Below are 13,084 nucleotides of genomic sequence, written 5' to 3' on the forward strand. Positions count from 1 at the left end.
TAAAGAGTCACTGATGCACTTTATTATGTTCTGCCCCCAATAACATGCACCGAGAGCCACATTGCTGAACCCGTGCTTATAAATGGAGGTTGGGGCACTGCAGAGCATCCTTGCTGATGGGCCAGTCTATGGTCACTCCATGCATTCAATTTGATATTGATCAGTTTGCACATTCTGACTGATTGCTTATTTGGAAGAAACTAGATTTTCAAGTCTTGGAGATTAATGTATAATGAGAAAGACCATGATTTGTATTTTGTTTAATTCTGATTGTATTTGTGTTACTAATGGCATTTGTATTATATTGTCAGCTTTGTTTGTTGTTTGCAAAGGTATAGTTTTGCTGCACAACAATCTGAACAACTGTGATGCACTGGGTATAATTTGTAGGTCAGAAATTAGTTGCCGTAGTTATTAAGTTCAATGATCCTGCAGACACAGTTTCCAAGTAGCTTAATTTCAGTTCTAGCTACAACAGCCCCAAACCTTTCACATCACCACAATGATTATTCTTCTTAAAACCAAACATTCTCCCTGGAACCAAATGATTCATGGGCCCAGTTCCCTAAAAGAACATCCACGACAGCTGTGGAATACTTTTATCCACGCCAACGCGCCACACTGCACCCCTTTGCCCAGTGGTCGAAGTGAGCGGGAGCGGTCAGGAGCGGTGCTCGTCTACTTTTTATAATGACCTTTTACAGCTCCTATACTTTTATTTTAAAAAGAAATCGTTCCGGAATGGTTTTGTTTTAAAATAAAAGTGTAGGAAGAAGTTGAAGCTTGCACTTTCAGTGCACTGCACTGAATGTTCCCTTAAACAGCAGGTGCACGTGTTTGGGGTGTGTATTTTGTGTGGAAGGGGACGTGGTGATGGGGTTTGTGGGGAGTGGGTGCAGGCCAGCAGGGAACATAGTTCCACTACTTCTTTTCGTACACTTCGACCACTGCCTTTGCCAATGGGGAAAGAAAGCTGCAAAGATAGAGGCAATAACGCCCGTGTGCACTAAAATCTGAAGAATTGTGCATGGTGCGTAAACCACAAAAGAGCTGCACACCCTGACACACACACAGGCAAAGTTGGTGTGAAAACGGGAATCACTGCTGTCATCTGTCAGCTGTCACCTGAAAGAAGGCCACAGGAGGGCAAAATCCGAAAATGCCCTTAAAAAGTCAGTCATTTTCCCAGAGAATTATGGAAAGGAAAGTGTGCTGAAATCATGCACTCTCTAGGCAGTCAGAGGAATCCAGGCATCACTGTCTGACAGCTGCCTAAGGAGACTGGCTGTCAAATCCAGTTTAAACGTGTTTTTTTTTTCCTGAGAAAGTGAAAAATCCTCCTGTATAAAGTATTTTTCTGAGACAGGCTTAATTCCTTTAAAATAAAAATGTCAACATCCATTATAAATTATGTTCATTTTAGATCTTTTAAATAAAAGATTGTAGGTGAATTTTACAGGAACTCAGTCTGGAGCTAATCAACTATTTAATTCGGATATGACAATGCCTGGCCTGGGAAAGTTGACATCTCAGCTTGACACTCTCTTGCTACAGGAAGGCTTAAGTGATGCTAATGGTTCCCGCATAATGACAACAAGAAGTACAATGGGACCTCAGTAGACTTTCATCTGGTGCTGAGCCAAAGAACAAAGTACAGGCTGAGCATTGACCTCTGCTGGGAGGGGAAGGAACTTCCCTCCAGGAAGGGAACACACTCCCCCTGATCAAAAGACTGGACAGCTGCTACCTGAAAAGGGGAGCTTACCAAGGAGAACGTTGATGTTAAATCCTTATGTTTGATTAAAGTTTAGAACTCTTTAACTGAGCAACATAAAGAGGAACACATCTGAAAATTGGTAGACATTAAACTAAATTCAGCCTTGTGATTTGAAGACATTGATGAAACTTGTACCATTTATGGGACCAAAGTTATGAAAAATGTTGCAGAACGATCAATGTTACAAACCTAAAATTGTATCTACAAGATCCACTGATCAGCGCACAGAGATGTACCAAATTAGAAATGATTAATCCAAACTGTTATAGCTGAAATTGAACAAAATCTGTAGAGTGAATGTGAATGTAGGCAATCAAATAAAAAATATATGTGTCCAATTTTATTAGGGTACATAATGTTAGAAATGTACATTTGTGCAAAAGTTATGTTTTGGTAAAAATCAAGGTGGGAGTTCCTAAATCCTGTCATAAAAGATGACAGCTCTGTTCAGACCGCCAACCAGGACAAAACACATGCCTGTAGCCACTCACAGGCATGGGGTGTGTTTTGAAGTTCTGCCCACGCCATAAACTTTGTAATGTATAAATATAGGAGTTTCCCTACAAATAGGACACTGCTTCCAGGACCCATCCAGATGTCCACGCAGCACCTTGTTCCAGAACTCTTAATTTTATAGCTGACTCCTGAATTCTTTGAAGATCCAGATTTCTTTTCAGAATCCAGACTTTAAGATTGCAGAACTCTTGCTAGCTTGACCCAATTACCAACCTCCAGAACTTAAAAGAATAATACTGATTCAGCTTGGCTTGCTACCATTAAGGCTCACCCGCTGAAACTTGCAACCTGTCATCTGCCTTGTCCGGTAACCAGAAGGGTCCATCCTAATCCAGCCTGAGGTGCAGTTCAAAATTGACCAAAACCGTGCTGCTGATCCAAATCCCTCCAGAGGTGCCCTGCTGCCGGTAGACCTGATCCACTCTATGACCAGAGCTGACGGTCCAATTTAATTTCAAAGGACTGTAAGTATATTAGGAAGAACAGTGACCCATAGTATATCTGCTTTGTATTGTCCCAATCTCAACCCATCCCATCTTTAAATTCAGAATCCTAGTATTGTTAGAATCCTTCTTGAGCTGATTTTCTCACCTGTTTACAAAACCATAACTCCTTTGTGATTTTGAATAACTAAAGTAAATCCCAGAAATCGAGTATCAACCACGGACTTGTTGCGCCGGCCACGTAGCTGTGAAGTTTCATGTGTGGCATCCTCCTTTTCATAGTCATTAATATAGTGTAATAAAACCTATCTGTCATTTTTAAAATCAAATTTCTGTTCTAAACCTCTATAACTTCTTCAGTTTTAAAGATAGAAACAGAATTTCAACTCTCACTGATACCTAAGACCCTTAGCTACATCCACAACTAACAACTGCATTGCGGAACGGTGTATTTGACCCGTTTTTCTCCAACATCGCATAGTAAAAGTTTGCTGCAAATTAGCAATTTTAGTCAAAGTTGCATGTGTCTTTTGTCCATTTCAAAGTGATTCTTCTATCTCATTCTGATCTAAAGTGTGTACTGTTGTTTCTATTATAGCTCATGTGTGTTAGGACTTGTTTAGTGTTCCTTTCCTCAGAACTTTTCTCCATTTAAGCATTTTTGCACCCTTTTGCATTATTTCACAAAGCCATTCTCACCTGTCAGTTTAAAAGTGTCATTTGCCAAAACAGTTTTCCTCTTGTGTTTGGGGAGTGAAGATTGCCTATAAACTCTAGAACTTGTCTTTCATTCCTGAATACCTGATGGTTACTCACATTGGTGCAGGATTGCTCATTTGTATTTAAAGAAAACTTTGCCGGGGGAACTATTAACCTAAACACCATTTGTGCACAAAGCAAAACTGTTTTTTTTCCTGTGTTTCTATTCTGCATTAGTATAAGTGAATTCAATTGCTTTGCTTATTTTTGAATTGTATTGTCACCCTTTGGGTGATTGTTGCCCCAGATCTATATATTAAACTGAAGTGTGATTTGAATATTAAATACATTAATAAATCTTTACCTTTACAAACTAGCCTGATTCCTGGTTCAGTGTGACCTGGGGTATTTTGAGATGGGTGTGATATGAGTGGTATATCATTCAGAAATTGAACTTATAGACAAAATAAATAAGGGTTTCATCATGCGCTACATGCTAGGCGAGACCTGGGTGAGTGCCTGATTGAAATCCCTTACAGCTTGGGGGCTCATGCTGCGATTCTTAATTTGAAATGCCACCCATGACAGTCTAACACAGCATACTAGCCTGCAGGGTAAAGACACCTTGCTCGGTTGGCATACTGTGCTACACTTTACATGCACCCCTCAAAAGAAATATTCAGAACACAATGGGTCTGTTTGCAAAAGTAAATTAACCCTGAGGTAAGTCAGAAGGAAATTGATATTTCTGAAATGGCGATCCCAGTAGGGGATTAATATTGCTGGGGAACACTTCCTGCGCAAACTGTTTGTCAGGCGTGAGTGGCCCGAACAGGATGAACAGGTATGACTACAGGAAATAAAACAAGTCACTGCAATAGACTTAGTTACATGGCAGGACAAGGGTCCATTACACCAAGTGCTTAACGAACTGTACATGACCCCAAAAATAAAAGAGGAGCAGAGTAAAATTGGCAAAATAGCGGCCTACCTGTATCTCCATATAGGAATAATACAGGAGAAGCATGCAGACAATATCGTTCTGGCAAAGACGCAAGGGGAAACACTGCAGGAAATCCAAACTAATCTGGACTCTGCAGAGCAAAGGCTCCAGAAGAGCCAAGAATCAGAAATAGAGGCTAGGCAGTACGCAGGGGTGGACTGGGAACCAAAAGAGGCCCTGGAAAAATGTTCAAAGTGGCCCCATATTACACATTTTCAGCAACCCCAACCCATTTACAATGCGAACATTTGGAAATAAAATAGGTTACCACACAAAAGAGGCCCATAGGGCAGATGGCTACAGGGAAATCTCCAGAGTTACCTATAATCCAGTCCAGTCCTGGCAACAATGGGGCAGGAGAAGGGATTAACCTCTTATATAGGCCTCTCTTCTCCACCACAGTGAATGTTCCTCTCCCCCTGTGTGACAACACCGGTGCCCTTTGCTGGCTCCTGTTTCCTTGCTTATCTCTCCCCTCATGTGCCTTTCTGCGGTCGCTCGGTCCCTGTTGGTATACTCGATCCCAGTGCATTCTCCTCTGCAATTATCTTCACTTATCATAGATTCCTGATCAAATCTCTGCTCCCCACTCTCACACTGTGCCATTTCGTCTTTATCTCAATTCATCTCCCTGCCTCATCCTCACCCGCACCATAACCTTGGTTCTTCTTTTCCTGTGCTTTCCTCCTGGCTTTAAACACTTACTCCAGTGACAGCTCTGTGTTCTGGCACCCCTTACCTTTTCTCTTATCTCCCAGACACGGCCTTCTATTTCACCCAACTCCGTAGTCCACCGGTCTCCTGTCCGACTCATTCTCCGCTATCCAGCCTCCCACCATTGCAATCAGTGGCATGCATCCAGAGCACAGGTTAGTGCTGCTTTACTTTGGACACCTTTAATGGCTCTTACTTAGATTTCTTTTCATCCTCTCCATTTTTTGGCCATGTGGCTAGTATTTCCCAATATCACAGTGACATTCTAGCCCACTATGGCTAGGCTGGATGGACAGTTCTCAGCTCTTTGACCCTCGTTAAGTGCCCATATGATTTGCCTCAGGCGCTTAATTTGGGAGCTGGCTGATAACACCCATTGCAGGTTTGGAACCTGTCAGCATCCGTAAGACATTATTGACTGTCAATAATCTCTATTAGTACCCGGTAAGAGTCAACCAGAAGGTAAAACACATTCTGATTGGCTCTCGCCGGGTCATTACCGGTGGGAATCCCTCAGCTAGGATTCCATGGCCATTGTTCCCGAAGGGGGGGCGTGCTGCCCCTCAGTTAATGAGGAGGCTCAAGGCGGGGCTATCCCCGCACCTAGCCTCCACACGGCTGAGAAGCTGCCATCGCCCCCCGCTGGGGACTCAAGTATGTTTTTTCCCTTTCCTCACCCCTCCCCACCCGTACCATCCCTCCCAGCCCCCCCACCAACCCCACTTACCTTCTGATTTCTCTTTTTCAGGAGTGAACGCGCTGGGAACACTTCTGTTCCCAGCCCATCCGCTCCCGAAGGCCGCCATGGAAGGGGAAAACGGACTTTGTTTTCCCTTTGCCGGCGGCCATTTTCGTCATCATTTTTTTTTCTTTTCCGTTCGGAAATGCTTCAGCGTTTCAGGACATAAAAAAATGCTTTTAATACCCCAGTCTTGTGGGCCGGGTTACTAATATCAATAGACCCCTCATGGCGGGGTCAATACCGAGTCTGGTAATGCCCCGGGCCTTCAATAAAGCCCTTGCTTTGCTCAGGCCTATAACTATGGGCCCCGAGGCATTACCTGACTCGGTAATGCCCCCGCCGCTCAGGGCATATTGCTTAATTATTGACCTCCTTGCACATATGTTGACTTCAGCAGAAGCCTAACAACTAACATTAAATACACTGTTTTGTTTTAGTTTACCACAAAGTGCTAATACCCTTATCAACTAGGATAATGCTCTTGCCCAAAATATTGCCCTCTGCTATGCCTGCGGCAATAACTTGGTGTTGGGCATTAACCCACAATAAAAACACCTCCCTGCTATACAGGGCTTAATGGTCATTTCAACCTACAGCAAGGACAAGACGTTTTTTTAATTCTAAGATTTTGTTTTTCTAATTCCACCTAAACCTCTAGACAATTTTTATTTCCTGTTTAACTTCATTGTTTATTATGCTTGACAGACCCTGTTGTGTAATTGCTGAAATTAGCGTGTCAGCGATGGAAGAAGTTAGGCTGGAAAAAAAGAGACTGATGATTCAGTCGGTTCTCATTTATACCAGACATCCAGGGAATTGCGCCATGGATCACAAAGAGCAAACTTTTATGGAACTGTGTTACATTTCTGTGGCATTTTGGGCATCACTGTTGATTAAAAAGTACAGCTTTCAGCTGAAAATGTAACCGCCATGGTGCACATAGCGGATACGAGGTACTGGAGCATGGCATACCAAAACACCCCCTCCCCCGCCCCCCTGTCACCACCACCAGCTTCACCATTATAACATGAACCGTCGTCCCGGGAGAATATCTCACCGGCAACGTGCTCGCCTTGGAAGCAAGACGACACGGAGCAACACAGGTTCGATCCCCGGGTCCGCGCTTGGAAACCTCTGGGTATTTAGGCGCATTATAAATACACAACTAAGACAAACAACTACGCAACTAAGATAAACAACTCCTGTAATGTGCCCCCGGGCTGTGTGAGAGCTTTAAAAATGCAAAATAAAAAATGAACACCGGGTTCGTGGAATTAAGGACGTTAATTTACCAGAATACAAGGGGGAGTGAAAATGACATCTTACACCTGATGACTTCACTGGAAGGGCCATCTGCTGCCCCTTGACCACCCCACCCACTCCTGATGACCCTACAGGAAGTGATGTGACAAAAGTAAAAGCGCCTAAAATATGTGTGCACAATTAACAGCAAATATATCTAAAGCAGAAAAAATGGTATTTTAGTTGGCAGCTAGATGTTAAATAAGATGCTATAGCGATATCCCATGAGTGCTGTCAAGATATGCCAAGGGCACACCTAGGGCACACCTAGGCGAGCAATCATACCATATGCTAGTCCTGCCACTGTGCCCGGTTACTATCAGGTTATGTCAGTTAAAACCTCAGATGCCAGTTATAGTCATAAAATGCTAAATACAGCTTCACTTGCCCAGCTGCTTTCATAATATGCTAAATGTAGCCTCAGGGAGTGCCAGTTTATAGTCATCTTTTACAGGGTACAGGGTACCCTCTCGTGCCTTGATGCTGTCATCATATGGCAAGTGTAGCCATATTTGCCTATGCAGCTGTGCTAGTGGGTCTACCATGGTTCAACATCACTAGCATAAGCAAGATAAAGGGCACCATAGGCAAACATTGTAAAAATGGCCTGGGCGTAAAGGGCGTGGAGTTGGTGGAGTTGATAGGAGTGTGTTTAGAGCGTGCATAATTTCAGTGATCTGGGGTGTGACAATGGTGAATTTAGCAATAAAGGGTTTAGTGTTTTTTATATTGAAAACTGAAATTAATCACTTCTCAGTGATCTATCTTTAGCCGTTAGGAGAATTGGTCCATTTGGGTAAAATTAATCTGACAATTTAGCCAAGTCTGGAACCTGGAATTGTATACACGGTGTGTGGGTAACTTAGTCTCCAATGTTATACAGCTATGCACATTACCTCCCATCCGTCCATGAAATGTGCATCAACATATATTAATGTCTTCATTGTCATCGTTCAAGACTAGAACCATGGCTGTGTGTTTAATAAGGCTGATTTGCAGAGCACAAAATCACATGCTAAATGAACCCGACAACATAAAACATTAGGAAAAACTGTTGGTTGAAAGGAGACTGATTCATTCACTTGTTTTGTATCTAGTGCTTGCTACTGCTTCTTAGCACTGTAAAATCCCATTTTTCTGTTTTCCAACATAATAGTACTACATTTATCAACATTAGAAGGATGGGAGTTTGAGTCGGCCTTGCTGGCATTCAAGCTACAGCAAGAACAATGGTTAGCAGCAAGCATTCTTGAAAAGCTCCCTCCACCTGACAAAATGTATGAAAAGGGGACATTAAACAACACAAAGGTAAATGCTGTGCACATTTTGTGATAAAGGGACACTGACAGATTATTTTTTCTCAACATAAAATGTTAAACCGAATGTTTTCTTTTAAAAAAGCACCAAAAAAAACAACCCTCCTTTTTATGAATGTGAAAATGGGTGTAAGATTGCAGAGAGTCTCTGAAGGGCATAGCAAAAAGGGGAGTTAACACACAAAGGCTAACAGATCACAGGCTCGGAGGAGAGGGAGCACGATGTGAGCGAAATAGACCATTGGTGATGGCAGCTCAGGGCCTTGGGTCAATGTATTTCATTTCCATCTGCGCACTCCCCCTTTAATGCACATACGCTCCTTCTCATGCACTATCTTCCCTTTGCGTCCAGCCCCCTCTTCCTCACGTATCCCTTGCTTCCGCTCACGCAGCACCTGTCCCTCTCAAGACAGCCCTATCTTCATCACCTATAGCCCCCTCTCCATCTTGTGCACCATCCCCATCCTGCACCCTTGCTCTCCTGCTTGTGCCTTTGCTTGGACACAGCCTCTCACTCGATAGCACCCTGGCTCTGTCGTACCCTCGCACACTCTCACTCTTGCTTGCACACGGGTTCTCTTGAACCTTCATGGATGCACTATTTTTCTCACGCCTTGTCTTTCTCTCTTGCACCCTGGCTCTCTTGCACCTTTGCGCACACACCATCTTTTTTGCACCCTGGCTCTCTTCCACCTTCGTGCACACCCTCTTTTACTTGTGCCCCGTCTCCCTCTCTTGCACCCTGGCTCTATTGCACCTTTGCACACACATCTTCTTTGTTGCACCCTGGCTCTCTTCCACCTTCGTGCACACCCTCTTTTCCTTGCGCCCTGTCTTTCTCTCTTTCACCCTGGCTCTCTTGCACCTTTGCATACACACCCTCTTTGTTGCACCCTGGCTCTCTTCCACCTTAGTGCACACCCTCTTTTCCTTGTGCCCTGTCTTTCTCTCTTGCACCCTGGCTCTCTTGCACCTTTGCACACACACCATCTTTGTTGCACCCTGGCTCTCTTCCACCTTCATGCACACACTCTTTTCCTCACGCCCTGTCTTCCTCTCTTGCACCTTAGCTCTCTTGTACCTTTGCACACACACCCTCTCTGTTGCACCCTGGCTCTCTTCCACCTTCATGCACACACTCTTTTCCTTGTGCCCTGTCTTTCTCTCTTGCACCCTGGCTCTATTGCACCTTTGCACACACACCCTCTTTGTTGCACCCTGGCTCTCTTCCACCTTCGTGCACACCCTCGTTTCCTTGCACCCTGTCTTTCTCTCTTGCATCCTGGCTCTCTTGCACCTTTGCACACACACCCTCTTTGTTGCACCCTGGCTCTCTTCCACCTTCGTGCACACCCTCTTTTCCTTGCCCACTGTCTTTCTCTATCTTGCAACCTGGCTCTCTTGTATCTTTGCACATACACCCTCTTTGTTGCACCCTGGCTCTCTTCCACCTTCATGCACACACTATTTTTCTCACGCCCTGTCTTTCTCTCTTGCACCTTGGCTCTCTTGCACCTTTGCACACACACCCTCTTTGTTGCACCCTGGCTCTCTTGCACCTTCGTGGACACACTCTTTTCCTTGCACCCTGTCTTTCTCTCTTGCTCCCTGGCTCTCTTGCACATTTGTCTCACACCCTCTTTGTTGCACCTGGCTCTCCTCTACCTTCATGCACATCCTCTGTTCCTTGCGCCCTGTCTTTCTCTCTTGCACCCTGGCTCTCTTGCACCTTTGCACACACACCCTCTTTGTTGGCCCCTGGCTCTCTTGCACCTTCGTGGACACACTCTTTTCCTTGCGTCCTGTCTTTCTCTCTTGCTCCCTGGCTCTCTTGCACCTTAGCACACACCCTTTTTGCTGCACCCTGGCTCTCTACCACCTTTATGCACACACTTTTTTGCACACACTCTTTTTCTCACACCCTGTCTTTCTCTCTTGCACCTTGGCTCTCTTGCACCTTTGCACACACATCCTCTTTGTTGCACCCTGGCTCTCTCCCACCTTCGTGCACCCTCTTTTTCTCGCACACTGCCCCCCTCTCTCTTGCACCCTGGCTCACTACCGCATCATCGACTCCATGAACGACGTGCAACCAAAATCCTGCAAAAATACCGTTTTATGGCACAAAATGACCCATTCCATGATGCATCGCCAACAAGCCATGAGAAAGTCACTTAAGCAAACAGAATTGAACACTCACTGAGAGTATGCAGACATGCACAACTCCTAAAGTAATAATAGTTCTGAAGAGAGAAATCTAGATTGAGGAACACGCTTCATTTCCCTGTGCCCCTGGATGCAGCGCGCCCTGCTGCATGTGTTACTTGTGGCTCCCACTTTGTACAAGTCATTTTGAAAAGGGGGAACTGGAGAGCACTCAGAGTGTCACAGCCACTGTGATCCATTTCAGGCCAACACATGGTGCGCTACTTTGACAGTTACCCCTACACGGTACATCCCCCTAGTCTTGTACACAGCTAAACGTTATTTACATGGCTGAGCAACATAAAGAGGGCCCTAATTTGCGCAAGCGAGGACTAGGTGATGCACGTTCGGCGTTATGGACTTCTGGAAAGATTGGCAACGTGCGTGAGTTCCAGTGATCGACCGTTCTGAAGATTAGCCCAAAATAAAAAAATAAAAACTTTTTCTAATAGTAATCGCACCTGAAATGGCAGCGCTTAATGTCGCTTACTGCTCCCCTCCCTCGTGGGCTGGCGGGCGGGCCATGCAACACTCACCAGCAGCAGAGGCACTGAGTCAGCACTGAGGTCAGGTCGGCCCGGACTGCGCTGCACCTGCTCATGTGATCCGAGCGCAGCAGAGGGCACGTGCAGTCGATTCCCCTCACAAAGGGACAGGCGCAAGCCACAGGGCAGAAAAGAAATGCTGCAGCCAGTGGATAGCGAACTATTCAGGCTGGCCTGGATGTTCATTCCCAGTCATTTATTTATGTATCCTTCCCCCAAAAGAGGCCCTATGAACCCAAGGCCCACCGGGGAAAGTCCCGGTGTCCCGGTAGGCCAGTCCAGGACTTCCAGTACATCACCAAATTAAAGGAAGATCTGGCTCTCTTAGAGCAAAAGAATACAGAACAAAATTTCAAGTTACAGACACTGCAAGATGAGTATCAGGAAAGGGTTGAATCTTTAAAACAGAATCAGCAGAAGTTGGCACAACAGTTAAATTACAACGGAGCATGCGCAGAACAGATAGTCACTTTACAGAACCATATAGAATCCTTGAAAGAGGAAAATAATAAATTAATTATTAAAGACATCCTCTCACAAGAGGAATTTGATGAGGAGCACCAGAAATCTAGTGCATTTCAAAAACAGAGGGACGACCTGGCTGAACAAAGGGGTGCTCTAAGTCAGGAGAGGGACACCTTAGACAAGGAAGTCAGCCAATTGAAAACTAAGTTAGAGGAAAGAAAGCTGGCCCTTCAGGAGTTTAGTGAAGTTAAGACTGAATATGAGAAGCTACTAGAGCACACCAGGTGGGTGGAGGATGCGCTGGCAAAGAACACTCAGACCAATAATGACAAAACTCAGGAGGTGAGTCTCCTGCAACAAAAACTGTCCCAGTATTTCCAATCCAGGCAAGAAGCACAGAGAGACAATGAGGCTCCCTGTGAAAAGAATGATAGGCTCCACAAACAAATAGCCATGGAAGAGCAAATCATTGAGACCAGTAAGGCCTTAATAGAGGAGCAAAAGAGTCAGATGTTGGAATGTCACAAGGGAAAAGGGGCTGAAAGAGATGAGGTAGGAAGGGACAGAGAAACCCCTGAGGATAACTTCAGGACCCCTGTCATCAGGGACTTTAACCCCCTCAGTACCATGGACTCTGCCGCCCTCATGTCCACTGACTCATATGAACCAAGGGCCACTGGGATGGTAGACTTCAGCAGAATGGGAAACAAGGGACTGACAGATCAGCGCCTCCACAATGGATGGCGGGCACCTCTGTACATATGCCCAAATGTTAGGGCTAGCCTCTCTGATCAGCAAGACCCCAGTGAATACTGCCTACCAAAGGATCAGTCTGTAAAAAAAGGATCAATCCTGGGAACAAGGGAGAGTCAGAAGACTCTTCTGAGCGCCACAGGTCTCAAGAAACTAGGCCCCCACTTTCTGCAAGCCATTCCCAAACTCGCAGAATCTGGGAGAGCCTAGAGGATCAGATAGCCACCTCCTGTAGCAGTGCCTCTGAGTCAGAGGATGAGTGGACAAGGGTGACTAAGACTAAAACGGTCAACAAAATTAAGAGGGCCCTACTGAAAGATCCCCTGAAACAGATCAAGGCCATTAGGAGCGTCATAACTCCCTATCATAAAAAGGCCAAGTATTCAGTTTGGGAGAACCTCGAGATATAAAATACAAACAAAAACCCCAAACTAGCCAACACCCCTGCTGCTGCTGAGGTGGCAGGGGTGAAGGTTGCCCCCATTTTAGATCTGGATATGGGGGGCCTAAAAATATTTCTGTGCAAAATGACCCAGAAGGCCCTCGGGCCAATCCCAAAATCCCAAACAGGTAATCAGGGAGATAATCCCACAAATGGGACCCC

This window comes from Ambystoma mexicanum, chromosome 7q (genome assembly GCF_040938575.1).
Source record: "Ambystoma mexicanum isolate Mex_15411 chromosome 7q, UKY_AmexF1_1, whole genome shotgun sequence".
Classification (NCBI taxonomy): Eukaryota; Metazoa; Chordata; class Amphibia; order Caudata; family Ambystomatidae; genus Ambystoma; species Ambystoma mexicanum.